This window comes from Triturus cristatus, chromosome 2_1, assembly GCF_964204655.1.
Source record: "Triturus cristatus chromosome 2_1, aTriCri1.1, whole genome shotgun sequence".
Classification (NCBI taxonomy): Eukaryota; Metazoa; Chordata; class Amphibia; order Caudata; family Salamandridae; genus Triturus; species Triturus cristatus.
The window spans coordinates 276,717,502-276,736,745 of record NC_140581.1 but is presented as its reverse complement, the minus strand read 5'-3'; the positions used below and the strand labels follow the sequence as shown (position 1 = coordinate 276,736,745).

The window sequence follows — 19,244 nt, the reverse complement described above, 5'->3', positions numbered from 1 at the left end:
GCTATTCGATGTATCCCAGGTTTCTTGTAATGCTATTATATCATGAGATGTAGCATAGCCAGCCCATATCTCGTACTTGCTTTTAGATCTAATGCCCGCAATATTCCAACGTCAAATTTTACATGTGGTCTTCGCACAAGACTTATGCGCCACTATGTCTACCTCTCCTATACCCTGAGACCCACCTATAAGGGTGTTTGGTATGGGAGACGTAGTAGAGGGCAACCCCTCTGGCGCCGGTCAGTCTAAGGCTACAGGAAAACACAAGTTGTTGATAGGATCAGGGGAGTATGTGGCGGGCACTGGGTTAATTCCCCGTCTTGCCTGGTCTTGACCAGATCTTACAGGTGTGTTGGGATTAAAATTATAAAAATACCCCAAATCATGTGCCCTTATTTCCGACCGATCACATGCAAATGAGTGATCACAAAAATAACGCACTACGCGTCTATCCTCAAAGTTAATGATAATAGAGTCCCCTGGGGCATCTTTGGGTCTAAGGCCCACCCAACTAACTCTTCTGGCAAAGAGGATCTTCCCGTCCAAATAATTCGGGATCGGTCTGTTTTTGTTTAGCCAGAAAATAACTTTGTTTTTGAGTTGTTGGTAAGATTCCACTGTGCCATCTTTAAGTTCGGGGACACCGGTCAGGACAACAACATAAGGAGTGGTGTCTGGAGGAAGATGAATGTGGGACTTGGAGAATGTGTTGGCTCTATCCCCAGGGTCCATATTTGCTCCTTTATGCACACCCTTGCTTACGGTGTTAGTACTAGATATACCCCTTAGGCTAACCCTTTCTTGACCAGCACCTTGATTGGTGGCATTGTCTTTAACCAAGATCCTGGGGGGGGCAACCCCAGAATTGGCCTTAGATGACACCTCAGGGTCAGAGAGAGAAGGTGGCAGGACAGAAAGAGTGGAATTATCCCTGATGGGGTTATCACTGTCTTTAGTGACCAGTTTGATAACATTTTTCAGTGAACAAAAGTTATCTAAAATAGTTTGCTCAAGTCGTTCAACCTTTTCATTAACCACTTTTAACCACTTAAACAGGTTTAAGAATACTAGGAGCACTGCCTATTGTAGGGGCAGCTTCTCCCGAGGCAACGGTCGAGTCATCACGGGCCAATGATATGATAGTGCTATCCCCAATATTCCCCCGCTGCGCTTGGTCACCTAAAGCCTGCACTGCTGAGCTCTTAGGAGATTTCACTAATGCAAGTGTTCCCAAAGATGAGCGTCTAGCTTGAATTAGTTCTGAGGATAGACGACGCTTAGTAATGGCTAATTCATGTTCTAAAACTGAGACTGCTCTGGTAATAAAATGGTCAAGAGTACCAGACACAGACCCACCTCCACCGGTGCGCTTCCCCTTGCCCGCCATCATGTGCTGAGAGCACACCAGTGGCAATGTGAGCTCAAAGCAGTATCAACAATACAGGGAAACAAGGATACACGTATAAGTTAATAATTAACCTTAAAGTTAATACAAATTAAAAGGCCACAGGCCTCGACAACGTAAACGATAAGCGCTTGGCAACTATCCAAAACAACTAAAAAGCACAGTTCTACCTTGTGCGCTGGGACACAACAACGAAGTTAGGGGGGTGGCCCAGCCCAGTCAGGTCCAGTCAGAGACGGGCAAGGACGGGCCTGCCCTTGGCCCGGGCTTCGCCCGGGCGCTGCCCGCGCGCGTCCCGCGCTGCGGGAGGCGCACCGGCCTTAAGAAGGCTTCCCGCCCTCAGCTGACGTTCTGCGCGCGATGAGCGCAAGGGCCTCTGGGGGTTGTAGTTTATAGCAGAGTGATGCCGTTCCCCTCACGGCCTTGCGGTGAATAATGGCAAGCTGGAAATGAGTGTCAATGTCAGGAGCTCAGCCGTTCCCCTCACGGCAGGAAATATTAACACAAGCGCGTCCCGTGCTGCGGGAGGCGCACTGGACTTTAGAAGGCTTCCCGCCCTCAGCTGACGTTCTGCGCGCGATGAGCGCAAGGGCCTCTGGGGGTTGTAGTTTATAGCAGAGTGATGCCGTTCCCCTCACGGCCTTGCGGTGAATAATGGCAAGCTGGAAATGAGTGTCAATGTCAGGAGCTCAGCCGTTCCCCTTACGGCAGGAAATATTAACACAAGCGCATCCCGCGCTGCGGGAGGCGCACCGGCCTTAAGAAGGCTTCCCGCCCTCAGCTAACGTTCTGCGCGCGATGAGCGCAAGGGCCTCTAGGGGTTGTAGTTTATAGCAGAGTGATGCCGTTCCCCTCACGGCCTTGCGGTGAATAATGGCAAGCTGGAAATGAGTGTCAATGTCAGGAGCTCAGCCGTTCCCCTCGCGGCAGGAAATATTAACACAAGCGCGTCCCGCGCTGCGGGAGGCGCACCGGCCTTAAGAAGGCTTCCCGCCCTCAGCTGACGTTCTGCGCGCGAAGTGTCAATATCAGGAGCTCAGCCGTTCCCCTCACGGCAGGAAATATGAACACCTTCCTTCCTTGTCACCAACTGTCACCATGACTAACAGAGCGAAAAAAATCTTCATTCAAATTATAATCTACCTGGGGACGTAAGAGGTTTACACTGATCCACATGGCCAATGCATTTACTGGCTTTATCCTTCTCACAAGGCTTTGTGACATTTGTAAGACATTTCCTTCTAAAACTCAGAAGGACAGGGAGAGGAGGTTAGCACTATAGCTGCTGTGAAGTAATAACAAATACCCTCTTCTAAAGGGGATGCCCCTCGTCTGGGGATGATTGCATAAAAAGTGTCACACCATGCACTTCGAGGAAGGCAGCGCAAAAAAGGACATATATAGAGTTTTTATGAATTGGATTTATTACATACAGTGCATGTAGCCACCTCCACACAGAAAAAAGCGTTGTTTTTCCTCCGAAAAAAACTCCAGAAAAAAACGTCTGCCAGTGCAAAAACTGTGCACTAATTTTCATTGTAGAACAAAAGACCATTGCCAACGACGTAAACCCCATCATCAATAACTATCATGAAGAAAATCTCGTCAACGTCAATCCCGTCGAGGACAACAGCTCCGTCAACACCATCAACCACCATTTCAATAATATCACTCCTGCATCGCTACTGGTTCCACCGACATCGACACCTTCAACGAATTTCAGTGTAGACACCCTCTGCTAGAGACATGCAGCCACAGATTCCTTATCATAGAATTATCTCCAGGTGCCAGACTGAATCCGGAAATCTTTTACAGCAGTACCTCTGCACGTTGGTAGAGGGCATCCTCTGGATGTGACGTGGACAAAGTCCATGTGAGCCATCCCCTAACACACTGACGCCAGTTTCGTATTTTCTGCACTTACAATGTGGATCTTATAAGGGTTTCCTCAGGCCATTTTTAGGTCTCGTCCTGACGAAAGCAGTGCATGCGTTGCTCTCGTCATAAAAGGGCTTCTTGGAATCGATACGATTCCAAAAGTCATGTCGTGGCTCCGCCTCCATTTTTGATTCGTGGGTGTCATTTTACGTCATAGATTAGGCAAAACACAGTGTAATGATTGGACCGGAGGCAATCATTACACTGAGGGTTGCCAACCTTTCCTCTTTTGGCCCTGCCCACTGGGATTTGATCTTCTACTTGCGTCGGGAGACCGTGTCTCTCAATTAGCCGCTAAGCACTTTTTTTTTCGTATTATGCATTTGCCTTCAACAATGGTTGACGCGCTTTTTATTTCTCCCCTAATACCACCCCCCCTTGTCCTCCCCACCGCTACCCGCACCCTTTTCACTGCTGGTTAACTTTATTTCGGAGCGCGGCGCCCGATTTAGGGTCACCGCGCTCCGTTTATTTATTTCTTTTAACCTTTTTTTCGAGTGCCGGTTAACTCCTGTCCTGAAGCTGTCGGGCTGACACTTGTACCTGGCCACGGAAGAAGAATAGTAGCCCCCACCTGCCGCCTGCAGTGGTAGTTGTCAGTCTTTGCCACTGCTCCGTCACAAAGCTACACACTATCTACAAGTGAAAGAAAGTATTCACGCCCCTTTTATTCTCATTTGGATCTCTATCTTCAGTGTGCTAACCGTCCCGCAGTGCTGTGAGCAGCTGAGCCGCTTATCTTGTACATTGGCTTAACACATAAATTGTTCTCAGTGCGAATGGTTGGTTAATCACACATCCCGTGTAGGATGTTGCCAAAAAAATGCTTTAGTGTATAGTGCTCTTTAACCTTGGCTTAAAGTGTTACAATCGACCCATACAAGGAAAACTAAGCCACATTCTTCAATATTTTAGGTAACAGTAGAGGGCCTTGTATACATCTCCCTCTTTCTCTGACGTTTTCTGCAACAGGAACTGACACCAAGATCAATAAGCCATATCATTTATTTCAGCTTTAAGAAGTTGCCTTATAATGAAGTTTTATCCAGAGTGTGGCTGCAAGTATTTTAACATATTGGAGCGAGGTCTTGTACAATTTCAGCTTTCCTCCGGAGATTACTTAAATGACAATCCAATGCTATTCAGGCCCTGCTGTTAGAACGCTGTATTTTATATTGTTTATTAATTCAGTTTTAATAATGACGTATGGAACTTCTCCAAGTTGCTATGGTTTTCTATATTTCTATTTTTTGTTTCAGAAAAATGAAATGGTTTTAATTAACTGAAACAAACTTACTAAGCAAACTGTTAGAATTGCGCTTGTCGTGCCTTACTCTTTTTCGGAGAGTTCCATTGGCAGAATGTAATGCTTCCAGCACCGGGGATCTTTTATTACTAACAAGGCAGTGTGAAAAGAAAAACTTTCACCGTTAAATACCTGCCAAGCTCTGACCTAACGATGATAATGTAGTAATTCATGAACATATATATTTTTTTGGTAGTATGGGTGCAGAATATATATTTTTTGGGTAGTATGGGGGCAGAAGGTTTTCTTTTAGCCTCACTGTGCTTGTTATTATCGTAGACTTTGAGAACACCTTATCTTTAGGTTTGCTTACGTCTGTCAAAGTCAGTGGGCGTCCTGTTTGTAGCCAGATCTCTGCACTCTTTTTAATGATACAGCCCTAACTTGGCCACTCATTGAAGACCTCAAAAGACCGAATGGCACGCAGTTATTCCCTGATGTTAAATCCAATACCATGCTACTTTTGGCAAATCGCATTATGTGCTTTCTCGTTTGCATTTTTGAATTAGATAGGGACCTGACGTAATGTAAAGTCTAACTTAGAACATTAGTTTTAAAAGTCACTTTTGCCTTTCACAAAAGCATGGTTGTGTGTAGTTTCGGAAAAATGTTTTAGATCTTTTATAGCTATCTTTTTAATAAATGCACCGACACTCTTAATCATGTTTCAAACCAGCACTGAACGCCACTTTCCATAATGCCATTCACAGCGTGAGACCGTCAGAGAGAGACCCTCGACTCTGAGCAGGTGAGACATAGAAAGCCCACACAAACCTGAGCAATTTTTAAACAGATTCCCCGACTTACTTCAACTCAGTGACCATCCATAGCAAGACACCCCTCCTCCCAGTCTCTACCAAAGGAGAACCAGCCCCTTCTCCCCCAGAAAGAACACTACCAAATTCAATTTTTAAAAATGACATCCATGCAAATGCGTATCTCTTTGGAAAACATATTTGATTTAAATTATTGGTTTGAGTACCATTTTTTAACAATAATCGTCCTTAAATCCTGCTTCCGGACTCTGACCGTCCAGCCACTCATTCCTCTACTCCGATAGACCTTTCAAGTCTCCCATGTCTGTGCGTGAATAGTTCAACTTGTCCAGGTATCTGCCTTTCTCTTACTAGGACTTCTAGATCCTATTTTATAATGGTAAACAGAACTACAAGTTCCACAATGCATGGGGGGGAAAGCCTGGCTGGTTGAGTTACCCGTGCATGGCCTGGAAAACTTTGGAGCTCTTACTTTAGCCGGAGGAATTTGGCATTGCTCCCTCTGCCCCCGGTCTCTGGGGATGAAGCCTGCAATTGGGGATGGCACTCAAACAGGGGCTCAAAATTTTCCCCAGATCAGGTCATTTTTCAAATCAGCATTCCACCATCTTTGTCTGCTAAAACTTGTACAGCTGCTACTCTGTTACTCTCAGAAAATCGCATTAATTCTCTCTGTGGCTATGTGAAGTGTGGATTTATACCCTGGTCTCCACTGTGTATCTCTGGCACAGTTAGAGACACTGCCATTCCCTGCAGCTCCCCTTTTCGTTTGGTCTGAAATGATACAGTAGCATCACACTAGCCCTGAAATTCCTCTACTGGCTCACAGTTAAAGAAAAAGTGACGCTTTAAAGCCCTTAGTCCCCCTGGCTAGAAAGGGGAGGCCCCTGACCTGGGAAAGGTAGCTCGGAAATAAAAAGCAGGTAGAAAGCTGAGCAGGGCTAGGAAGGCGGAGAGCAAGTGTGGGAGCTTGTTAGGTTGGTTAGATTATTTGCTTTGTCAATGGTTGCTAGTTGCATATGATAAATAAGCACCATATATGGCTTTGTTATATATAACATTGAAAATGCTTTAGGTCTGACATGATGATACTCTGAAAAAACTAAAACGAGTCTCTTTAAAGTTGTATCAAGGGCAGTGCAGTGTGGTACTGCTAGAACAGTAATGTTTCAGCACCCAGGCTAATCTGCTGCATAGCTAAATACATATAAGGTCCCAAAGGCGAGACCGATTGCATTGCAAATGCTTGTTAAGCCTACCCCTACGGTTTCATCAAAGCGTACAGTGTGCCTCTATACATTGTGCCTCTATACATTGTCTTCGGGGCTTAAGTCTTATGGGTCCTGTGGACGGCTAATGTCTTGCATGGACCCTCACTCTGTATGTGGTGCCTGGGGTAGCACCATGACTCCAGGGAGGGCGACTCCTGTCGCCAACTTCGCCTCAAGGCCTCCCAACCTACCCTGGAGCCGCGGCAACTCTGTCCCAGATGAGAGAATATTAAAATTCTCTTCATAGTATCTTTGGGTCTTCACCTTCTCGTAGAGCACCCTTGGGACCCAAGGAAGTGCACAAAACCATGACTGTGTCTGCGCCGGTGGGATCGCTCTCTGCTTGCGTTCGACCTTTGGATTCCAATTCCATTTCAATGCCAAAACACAGCACTTTGGGGTAACCACCTTCAGCACCTGGGTCTGGTCAACCGAATCCGTCAATGGCGCCTGGGTCTGGTCAACCAATACCAACGACAGCACTTTCGGCGCTGCTCGACGCCCCACCACTTTCCCTCTCCGATGCCGAAACGTCACCTCTTCGGCACTGGGCGGCATCAAAGCGGCACCGATGGATCTACACGTCTCAGTCACCTTTCCTCAGGTCTCTATAGCCCCCCCTCCACTTTTTCCTTCTTATGAATATGATTATGGAGATTTTGGTGAGCATTTGGAGTTTCACCAGCCCATCTCTGTCACGGTTCAGCCTCCTATGGAGACTAGGTGGCTGACTGCGTTGGGTGAAGCTAGTTGCTTAGAGTCTTACCACGCCTCGGGCCTTCTGCCTCCTACTGGTTTGGCTGTAAAGGTGAGCTCCTCTCTTGCGGATATGCTCAGGCGAGTTTCTATCGTTATGGATATCACACTTCCTTCTGTGGAAATGACGACAGATCCCTTACTTGGCGTCTTCCATCAAGGTCGATTAGGGGTTGGGCCAGTGCTTCCTTTTAGTGAGGCTCTAGCGGACATTTTGTTGGGGGCTTGAGCTAAACCCGATACAGGAGCCCTGTGAATCACCTTATTTCTCACACACACCGTCTGGTCCCTGGAGATTCGGCATGTCTCGTCAGACATCCTACTCATCATAGTTTTGTCGTACAGACTGCTTTGGCCAGCCCAAATATCGGCTATTTTGCTAATGTCCCTTCAGACATAGAGGCCAGAAGACTAGGCGCTTGTGGCAAGCATGTATTCTCCTATACCAGTTCTGCACTGCGATCCCTTAATACTTCTTGCGTCCTTGTACGCTTCTCCCATACATTGTGGGACTCATCGACATGCCTGCTGCCCTCCCTTCTGGATGAGACCCAGAATGATCTTGTTCCGTTAATACGGGATGGCCAGCAAGCATCTAGACTAGTCATTTGCTGTGTTATGGTATGTATACCACTAACTCTGTAGGCCGGGCTATGGCATCCTCAGTGGCACTACGTTGGTGTGCCTGGTTGTGCACCTCTGGGTTTTCGGTGCCATTCAAACCATCCTGATTGAAATGCCTTTTGATGGCGCCACTCTGTTCGGCACACATGCCGACTGCTTTGCGGCAGATTCGAGATAGTCGGGGTGGAGCAGACTCTTGAGTTTACCGTCTGGTTCCCTAGTTCTCCCGAACTAGGATTGATCAGGGAAAGTCCCCTTTTCGTTAACTTATGAGCCATTCCAAGGCAGACACCATTGGCTTTTCTTTTTAAATCCCATTTCCATCTACGGGTGACCCTCTTTGAAGTGTTCCTGCCTTCTGCAGGTACTTTTATTCTTCTTATACTGTAAATGACATGTTATGGTTCCCATTATCTGGGATGTATATTATTTTGGGGCCCTATGTGCAATTGTTCTTACACACTTTCTTCTGAAGCTACTTTTTCTACCCGAGTTCTTATTCTAAAGAGGTTATTTTGTCTTCATTTTTCAGATTCAATGTAGCCTTGTTCCCTGTTCTACAGGGACCATCTTCTGTATGCCTTATAGGCATATTGGGATCTGTTTCTGGCGCTTAGTATCCCTTATAGTGACTTCAGTTTATCTGCCTCAGAAAACATAGTGCTTGTGAGTTCTGCGTTGCACTAGCACCCAACCCCTCTCCAGCCCCATATGGGTTATCTCTCATCACCATCGGCATTCCTTCCCTTTATCTGGCGTCCTTCTATCCTTAGCATTGTCAGTGGAACGAGTGGCATGATCCTTGGCCTAGGTCGATTTTCGACTTTGCCCTAAGACAGTGTTCCCACTTAGGTCCGTTATTAGTGCGTTGGCACTTCTTATTGTTCTGCTCGCTCTGTTCATTGCCAGGAATGCTTCCTGCCTATGATCTTTTAGTTCCTTGTTAGGCTATAGCTCAGGGGTACATTGGGTATCAGAGGCCCCTCTAATGCCAAGGTTGAGATCCGACCACTGCCTCAAGGTTACCTTGGCCCTGTGCCACTGACCTTGCTGCCTTTTCTCTGCTTTATCCCTGGAGAGGATGTTATTACTCTTTGCATTCCGGAATGCCTTGTACCCTTTTTTAGGTCTCGCCTACGCAGCGCCCAAGTGCTACTTTGGAGACCTTTTGGAATTGCCCCAGGCTTTTCTTGAAACTCGTGCATGTTTTGCACTGTTTCTTATTAGTCCTCGTGCATATCTGGCGTTTACCTTGCGGGAGCGAGCAGTGGCGCCATCTGTTAGCAATTATCGCGCTTGCCGCTGCTCGCTCCCGCAAGGTGACTTCCGGCCGCGCTCCACTGAAACCCCTTTCAGTGGTGCCCTCAGCGTCGCTTTAACTTTCACGGCCACGGGGCCGCGCTTGTTTACCATAGCGTCAGATGTGCCGAACACAAAGTACACAGGATGTCATTTTAGAATTCATATGTTTCTCAAGGAGCGGCTAATGTTTGTTCTTGCTCCGGGGCGGATTTTACTTTCTGCTTTTCAACGGGTTGTCTCTCTGAGCAGCTCAAAGTGTAAACAATACGATAAAGAGGCTGTGCTGGCAGTCTGACGAGCGACGATTCACAGCTCCTGGTTAGCACAGTGGAGCAGCTTGGACTGGGAAGTGCCTTCAGAAGGAGCAAAGAAGCATTCTGCATTATCAGCTCACCAGTACCACACAACCCCCCCCTTCATCTCAACATCAAGGGCGTTCACACACAAGAAGGGGGGGATAGAATCTCATGGGGAAATGTTGTCTACCAATGCTGATTTGCAAATTTTTGCTTTCTACGTATATAATTTTGTTAGGTATTAACAGTTACATTGGCAGTGGTGGTGTGGTCTGAAGAGAATGGCGGAGAAGAGTGTGGCATGGAGTAGGGATTCCTGCTTTCCTGCGTTGATATGAACCATCTGTCTTCCCAATCAGCGTTAGAGGGCTGATGCGAAACCGCCAGGCAAATGACTGTTTAACCACCGCCGTGAAGGAGACAGGCTCGAATTGCCAGGGTATTTAAACCCAGACGAACGTCTGCTCGGATTCCCATTTTCTGCCTCTAATTTGTCTGCAATAGGTGCGTGGAGCAGAGCATAAATAGCAAGGTAGCTGCTAAAAAGTAGAACTTTTGTTTCCCATAATCCTAACTCTCTTATGGTCTCTGTTTGAAGTGTGTCTGTACATCAAACCATAGAAGAATAAAAATAACAAAGCCATGCTATACATCTGATAGAGACTACTAGCTGCAGATTCCTTAACGTAGAATTATCCCCTGGCGTGAGACTGGATCCGGAAAGTTTGCCACAGCATCTCTGCGCACCGGGGGCGGTACCAAGTGACCCGCCCTGACGTCGTCCACGGACGTGACGTCAGCGAAGTCACATAAGTCCCACCCCGGCGTGCTGACGTCAGTTTCCTTCTTTTCCGCGTGCAACGCGGATCCGGAGTGTGCTTCTTGACCTGTTTTTAGGCCTCTTTCGCGCCGTAAGTTGGGAACAGTGTGCAATGCCTTCGGGCTTCAAGACGTGTGCTTCTTGTGCACGTCAGATGTCGGCGATGGACACTCACACTATTTGTATGTGGTGTTTGGGCGAACACCATGACTCTACGGACTGCAAGGCTTGTCAGCATCTCAAGCCGAAGTCCCGGCGGGAGCGTCGGATTAAATGGCTGGCGGCCCGCTTGTCCAGGTCGGTCTTGTCGCAGAGTCCATCTCCTTCCTCGGAAGGGTCCAGGGGCATCGTCCTTCACCAAGGCCCTATGGGCGTCGTTCGCCCGCCGGAAAGTCTTGCAGCTTGCCACCGAGGCCCTGTCCTCCTTCGGCAGAGGGCGCCGGTTCCTCCCGGGACGTGCGTCCTCGCCCATCGCCACCCTATCCGCTGTTTCCCGGCAGGGCCCAGATAACAGCCTACGCTGTGGCTCTGCAGGCTTCCTTGGGCCCTCTTCCTCCTCTTCCTGTGACGTTCATGGATCCCTCGCCGTGCGTGGGGCCTTCTGCGGACTCGCCGGCGGCTTTGCCTCTGGCCTCAGGTTTTGGAGGTGTGGCGCCATTGAGGTGCGGCCCTTCGGGGTTCCTCTCTTCGGCCCACGGAGTCTCGGCTTCGCCGCAAAGCCCCGCGGAGTTCCCTGCGGTGTCGCCGGAGGTCGCCGGGACACGCGGCTCGTCCCCGAGTCCCCCTCGGTCCTCTAGGCATGCGGCTGTCTTCCCGGAGGCCGAGCCGACGCCTCTCTGGCCTTCCCGACGCTGGTGGTGCCGCGAGCCCCTCTCGGTCCTCGGCGCAGGCGGCTACCTCGTCGGTGGTCGAGCTGGTGCCGTTCATTGGCTGTTTTTGCTCCGCCCCCGCCCCCCACTTCTCCGATGAGGCACGTGGTGGTGGAGATTGACTCGGCGCCCCCTGGTGGACACTTCGGCGCCGGTCGAGGACTCACCGGTGCCTGTGGTGGACTCCCCGGCGCCATCCTGACATCGTATCGTCGACTCTTCTCCGGATGTCCCGTCCTCTCCGGAGGGCTGTTGTCTCCTTGTCTCCTCTTCACCGGAGACTGGGCGCCGCACCGTGGCCTTTTCTCCGGCGTATTCCAGAGCGGGTTCTACGCCGTCTCCAAGTCCACAGCCCCAAGACCCGCTCTTCCGCTCCCTGCAGTTGTCTGCCACGCAGGCTTCTCCGCCCTCTCCAGAGGCTCCACAGGTTCCCCACTCATCGGTGCGTCTTCCATCTTACATGGGGCTGGTCTTTTCTCCCTCCAGCGGGACACTGGGATGGGCGTCTTAGCTTGCAGGCTTCACCCACGGAAGAGTTGCTTTGCCCCCCACGACGCCCCACGGAGGCGAATGTGGCCTTTGTCCGGGCCATTTCCACGGCCACTAAGCATCTTGCAGATGGGCAATCCTGTTGCTCCACTCCCTATAGACCACTTATCGGAGGTTCTCCACCAGGGCTCTGGTGGAGGGGAGCCTCTTCTCCTATTTGAAGCATCGCTCCATAACTCTCTTCTGGGGGCGCCCTTCCACGGGGGATCCGGTGCCTCAACCGCTCCTTCACCGCCACAGTCCTGCTCCGCACGATCCAGTCTGCCTTTTTTTCCCACCCGTCTGCTCAGGACCCTGTCCTGAGGGCTGCTTTTCCTTCCTTGCCTTCAGTGCTGCTCCTGCCATCGCGGGAGGCATGGTGGCTGACCTCCTGGGGGCGTAAATCTTCACCTTCACTAGCGCTACTCTGTGCGCACTCAACACACTTTGTGTGTTGGCCAGGGCTATTTCCGACCTGTGGGATTCCGCGGAGTCCCTTCTGTCTTGCGTCTCCCAAGAGGATGCCCGTGCCGATCTGCGGCACCATGTGCGGGATGGTCGGGAGTTAGCTACATTTATTCTCCGTTTGGCCTTGGCCGCGCTATGGCGAGTTCTGTGGCCCTCCGCCGCCATGCTTGGTTGTGGGATGGTCTCTTTCTGGAGAATGTTTGGGAGCGTCTTGTGGATATACCTTTTGATGGGACTCTGTTGTTTCACACCTATGTAGAATCCGCTATTCAGAGACTCCTTGCGGGGCTCCGTCCCCCTCCGTAAGTTTCGACTGGGCGGTCCTCTGGCGTCTAATGGGACGCGGTTATCCCTCCTTTCTCTTTTGGGCCTTATGTTTCGGTTGGCCCGTTGTGTGCTGTGTGCGGCTTGGGATGCCTTCAGGGTCCTTCAGTTGGCCCCTTTATTCTTTTGGCTGCTGGTTCAGCCCTTCAGCTTGTGGTGAGTATTTTTGCTGTTAAGTGCAGCTGTATATGTCCTCAGGTTGGACCCTTTGTGTCTTTTTGGGCTAATTGGTAAGCTGTCTGTGGTGTTTTCCACAGGTCTTTTCGGTTCTTGACCTCTGCTGCGGGTTTCCCTAAGAGGTGTTTCCCTGTTTTTGTAAAGGGACGATTCATACCCTAGGTGGGGTATTTGTTTGCTATTGTATAGCCCTGTCTTAAGCTAGGCGGGCGTGGATACCTCTCAGGTTCCTTGCGTTTTCCTGGCGTCACAGTATAGCGCTTGGTGCGGTCTCTCTATCTCTCTCTCTCTCTCTCTCTCTCTCTCTCTGTCAGTATCCGAGGGTGTTTCTCTCCTTCTTCTGTAGGGTTCCTTCCCTCTTCGTCTCTGGATCGCTGGACCGACCTTTGTCATGCTGATTACAGCATCGTGTCTTGGTGTTTCCACGCAGTTCTCTGCCGTTTCGGCCGGGGCCTGTCTGCTGTGTGTTCTGAGGGGACCGGTTCTCCTGGTGCTCTCCTGTGTTCTGGTTGCCGGCTATCGGTCGGAGCTGCCTGTATCTCTTTCTCCTCGGGCCGGCCCCGCTTCTATTCGGGGGCCGGTGGTGCTCCTTGTCTTGCGCTGAACTTGGTCTGAGCTGCTGCTTCATAGTGTTTGCTAGCTATCTGCTGCGCGCGCCTGGTAGTTTTGGTCCCCCTCAGTGGGCTTCACCATGTCAGCATGTGCTCCTGTCCCTTGCTTGTTGGAGCTTTGCGCGTCTGTCTTTTTTCGCACGTCTGCGCTTCTCGACTGTGAAACCGTTCAGGCCTTGTTCCCTGCTTCGGGATAGACACCCATTCAGCAGTCCTCTTCGCTGTGTGTGTGTTCTCCTGGGGCGGGCTCTGCCTCCGTTCCTCCTCTTTTCCTTGGGTTTGAGGGTTCTTTTCTTCCTCTGGTACTCGCGGGGTGCCTTCTGCCCCCCCCCCCCGAGTTTCTGGCAGTCGCCCTTTGCTTCTTGGGTAGGCTTGTGGTTTCCTGGTCTTCCCTTCTCCTTGCTTCCTTCTGCTTGGTGGGGGCTGGGCCATCCTTCTGTCCCCATGACACATCCCCTGTTGGGGCCCTGTGTTCTTCCAAGCTGGTGGAGTTCTCTCGCACCCCTCCTCCCTTCTGGGTATGGCTAGGGCATTTATTCTACGTTACGGAATCTGCGGCTAGTAGCTCTATCAGATGTACAAGTTACTTACCTTTGGTAACGATGTATCTGGTGGAGACGATTCTAGCCGCAGATTCCTTCACTGCCCGCCCTTCCTCCCCGTTCTGCGAGGACCGTTCATTCTTGGTCTTCTGCACTCGCCTCCCTCTGGGTGGCTTTGTCTTCTGCGGGTGCCCTCTTTCACTTCCTCCCTGGCGGGATGCTTTGTTCTGTTTCTTGGTTCCACTCCTTCATTGTGGTAATTGGGCGGTAGGTTCATGTGAACTTTTGCATCCCTGCACACACTGGTTCCCCAGTGTGGGGCCTAATCCTAATCTCCTTCAGCTTTTTTCATTACTTGGGGTTTCTGACTCCTCTGCAGTCCTCTGGATTGGGGGATCTTGGCTGTGGCTCAGCCCTTAGCTCGTTACAGGGGTTACAACACTCTTTGAGGGTGTTGTCTTGGGGTAATTTGTCGTTACTCCTCTGTTCCGGACTTGTTGTCCTTCCCTATTTTATATTGTGATTGCAGTCTTTCTGTCGTCTGCCATGACATTTTTCACATGTTTGTTTGCCTCCAGGGAGGATGTCGCCTTTGCTTTGCAGAGTTGCTTCTCGGAGCAGTGTTCGGCTCTTTTCCTTCCCTGCCTTTCAGTGACGCAGTGCTTGGCACTGTCCCTCATAGTGCTGTTCCTCACCATTGGTTCTTTCCCCTTTTGCTTCACTGATTTTTCTCACACTGTTTCCATACTCTCACAGTTTTGTTTGTGATGGCTCCGCGTTGTGGCGCGGAAAAGTTCTCTGAAGAAAACTGACGTCAGCGCGCCAGGGTGGGACTTATGTGACCTCGGTGATGTCACGTCTGCGGACAACGTCATTGCGGGGTCGCGTGGTACCGCCCCCGGTGCGGAGAGATGCTGTGGCAACATTTTCCAGATCCAGTCTCACGCCTGGGGATAATTCTGCGTTAAGTAATCTGCAGCTAGAATCGTCTCTACCAGATACATTGTTACCGAAGGTAAGTAACTTGTACTTTAAGGCCAGAGTGCGATGGTGATTATCGGGTTTGGTAATGGTAGTTCACAAAACTATTTTTTGCTTGCGGATTGAGGACAGCAGTGTTATAACTGTGAGTATGCCTTGTAGAGTCCCCCACTCTTTTAGTTAATGAGAATACTTAAGATGTATGGGCAATTTTAGGAAGTATAGGTCGCTCCTAGGAGCACCTGCTTTCTGTGGAAGTTGCCGTATTTTTAGGTGTAAGAGACCGCAGGGATTGAGGAGTTCGCTCAGAGTGGTAGCAAATGTCAATTACGTAACAACATTGTCTGTGTAAGGATCTGCCTCCATCTTCTTGTTTCCCACCCAGTTCCCGCCTCGTCCGTGTTCCTCTTCTTCTCACATACAGCAGAGCTCCTAAGTGGGCCTCGATGTTACCCTCAGGCTATCTTGATCAGTGCGCTGTTCTGTAGACATCTGAAACAGCAGGCTCGTCTTCCGACATCTGATGACGCTGATGCAAAAAGGCTATACTTTTTGTGTTACGTCTGACTAAGCAGTTGAAGTACGTACAAAAAGTATAGTAACTGTGATTGTGGGTGCAATGGGGGCAGGAGAAGTGCTTTTAAAATATATTTTTTTGCAGTACACAATCACACCGCACCTAATGCAAACCTTAAGTTTCCATTAGAAGAATGCACTCCAGAACTCAGCTGGTAACATCCTTGTGTTGCCTCTCAAAAAGAATAAATATTTATCACCATGAAGCCTCAAATGACTCCATCAGTTAAAAGTATACGCTGGCTCCCAAGCAGCATTTAGATTTGGTGATTAACAGTAGCACACATTTACATTTCTTTCAGATAGTAGGCACCCTAGCTAGAAGGCTTGTTCCTTCTTTAGCTGACTGTCCCTTGGCTTCAAAGTGTAGGACACCCCTTCCCTTTCAGACAGCGGTATCTCAAGGTCGGCATTAGCCATCATAGGGGCCCACACTTCACCGCCTCTGCTCTCCCCTACACACCTGTCCTTCCTTTTCTAGGTCTCCCATGCCTCAGTGGGTCATCTGCACTCATAGACCTGCGACAGTGTCACTTGGCAGACATAACCTCAACAGGGGATCTTTTCTACATTGGCACACTCATTCATTTAAGGACCTGGCAAAACAGAGTGCCGTATGCAGCAGAACGTTTTTGGCAAATCATGCATTGACCCATGTGTTGCACACAAGCTGGAACATTGCTGCTGCAGAACCTGCCACAAGCAATGAGCCAATACCTCCACACAATGGGAAATGGCCACACACTCATTAGCGGGCTCACTAAGGCCACAGGTGAAAACTCTCTGCCTCCCCACCCCTTATTGCAGTACGATCTAGGTGGGAGGAAGAACTAGCTGTACCAGTTGCAGAAAGTTCTTGATTACCCAAAGGTGGAGGGATACCTGCCCTCCATTGGTGGGGGCATGGTGCTTGTCGCTCGCTGTTTAGGCTAAGGCTGAAAGCGCTGCCCTGACGGCTGAGGAAGTGCGGGGTCTGCAAAAGTATCCCATCTCGCAGAGCTGGGACGAGCTGTTGATCGCCTTCCAGTCAGTGGCTGCAGATGTGTCAGACACTCCCTCTCCTGGGTCCTCCCCTAGCGCTGGGCCTGGTCCTGCTGAATTCTCTCTCCCATCAGGCAGATACGTGACGGCCACTTGAGCAGTTGCTGCTCCTCTGCTACTAGATAGGAACCACTAACAGATTCCAGCCCTACTCGCCCTTTACAGCTCTGCTGACCCAGGCCTTTTTCACACACCTGCAAACCCTGACCTGGAGCTCAACACCAACAGGTGCATCACATGTCCCATGCTAGGGCCAATGGACAACTCACCCCCCCCCCCCCGACCACCCCGGTCCCTCTATCCATTGCACTGTATCAAACATACAAGCCTACATGCACTGGGCCCAACACTGTGGACTGTGTTAGATAGGTGTGGGACAGCCTCGACTGCGCGAGAACTTAAAGTGCATCTACGCCCCCTCCTTCCCCATAGAGCGGAACCCTATAATACCAGTATTGCAAGACAACAGTGCGCGATTGCGAGCACACAGTCAAAATCTGTTTATATTCGCAGACCTTTACCCCTATGGCCAGTTCATCCTACCACCTACACTAACAGACACCCACCCGGCCCACTGTGATGGGTATATTATTCAGATTCGCACTACATGGTGCGCACGACATGCCACCTTCTTATAGCCGCCAACAATGCTACATGCACTGGAGCACATACTGGTGAATAGCTCACACCGCAAGCTCATCACTCAGCTTTACACAGTTATACAAGTTAAGGCGCCTATATGCACCCCCAAAGTATATGCCAAATGGGCGCTGGGCACCTATATCCACTGAGCAATGGACATACTGCTGTGAACAAACCGCGCCCTTTCACCCAACTACATACTGCCCTCATACACTTCAAGTTCCTACACCAGTTATACCGTACACCCTTACAACTGCAACATATAGGTTTGAGGGAGGAGGTGCGTTGTGAGAGATGTTCAGCAACTCTGGCCTCGTTCTTACATCTAGCTTAGGAATATCCTAGAATTGCGGAGTATGGGCGTGATGTACATTTTATTCTCCAACAGATCACCAGTCACCCTGTACCACAAACGCCGATGGTTAGCCTCCTAAGCTATGTTAAGGACTTACCACAGACACACCGTCGCCTAACGGCTATGCTCCTACTACTGACCAAGCGCCAACTTGTTAAACACTGTGTGAAGAAAGCTGCTCTAAAGGTCACACTATGGTTGCACAACGCAACATGCTGCCAGGAACAACTGGCCAACTAATGGGAACCGATGCGCCCGTCGACCCGACCAAAATTAATTTGGGCGACATTTGGAACATATTTGAGGTCGCAAGACACTCCCCCACCCTAAACACACGCTGACTAATATCCACAATCAATTGCTTACTCTATGTATAGCTAATGAGGAAGTATTATATATTAGGAGACAAAATTGCGCTGCTAGTCCTAACCCATGCTCCTGAGGTACTACCCTGAGTGACATGTCTATATTCTGAAACACCTACTCATGTCACTACACCCATAGGTCAAGATTGAACTCCGACGAAGCAATGCCAGTGTATAGTTCATACTATGTAATCTGGTGTAATGCTATTGTGCTGTCCGCAGAAGCAGACTGCCTTTCGCTCCCCCACCAACATTTCTCTCCCCCCACCCACCTTTCTCTCCCCCCCACCCACCTATCTCTCCCTCCCACCCACCTTTTTGTCCCTCCTCTTCCTCCTGCCTGTTGTTAATTGTTGGATATTTACGGTCTTGTATTGTAATATCGCACTAAATGCCAATAAACAAAATAAAAAAAAGTTAAAAAAATGTCAAGAGTGTAATATCTGTATTATGCACTGTTTACAATAAAACAAATAACAATAAATGTGAAAAAAGGATAGCATTAACCATCTAGGAAAGTTTCTTTTTAAACAAAAAGTGGCAGAGCTGTTGCTGTAAAATTAAATATTCTGAGCGTATTTTCAAATAGACCCCCCTACTTTAGCCACTTGTCTAAATAGCCTATTTTCTGCAGCCAGTCTCCTCCTACTCAACATCCTAGTAACTATCCAATGGGTATTCAAATGATGGGTGTACATGTATGCAGCCCCTTAGCCTGTATGTTATCATCTATTCTTGTCCCTCTTCTCTGAGGCAGAGAGAAGGAATGGGCAAGAGAAGATGGCAAACAGAATATGCTTATCACTCTCATACTTTTAGTACAGTTACATTAAAAAAATAAGCATTGGCATTGTTTAGTTATGCAGCACAATATCTTTGGTGCAACAACATCAAATATTGCATGGCTAAACACTTATAAGGTCCCAAAGACGAGACCTATTGGCTATGCCAATGCTTGTTCTTATAGGCATTATTTAGTTTCCAATTCAGATCACAGCCCTGGCATTTGCTTCCCGTGTTGGTTGTTCTTCAGATGTCACCATCTCTGGGGTCTCCCTAAGGATCCTTTTCCTGATGGTTCTTCTTCCTCCTCATAAGAAGTGATAAAGATGCTATCCCTCAAAGGTCAGTTATACCACTTCCACCTTATTTTGCAAATTCCTTCTGCTTGAAGGAATTTTTTTGTCTTTTTTTTTTACCATCTCTTCCTTTGGAATATGTGGGTCTTATCCCCTGTTTTTTAGACATGGTATATTGGACGTTTTGGTTTG

General features: G+C 49.2%; 1 protein-coding gene across 3 annotated transcripts in view; it reads left to right on the top strand.

Annotated features, from left to right (window-relative positions):
* The window catches only part of CPLANE1 (ciliogenesis and planar polarity effector complex subunit 1), a 2,680,747-nt gene that overhangs the window by 1,708,090 nt on the left and 953,413 nt on the right, over positions 1 to 19,244 (top strand). The window lies entirely within an intron of this gene.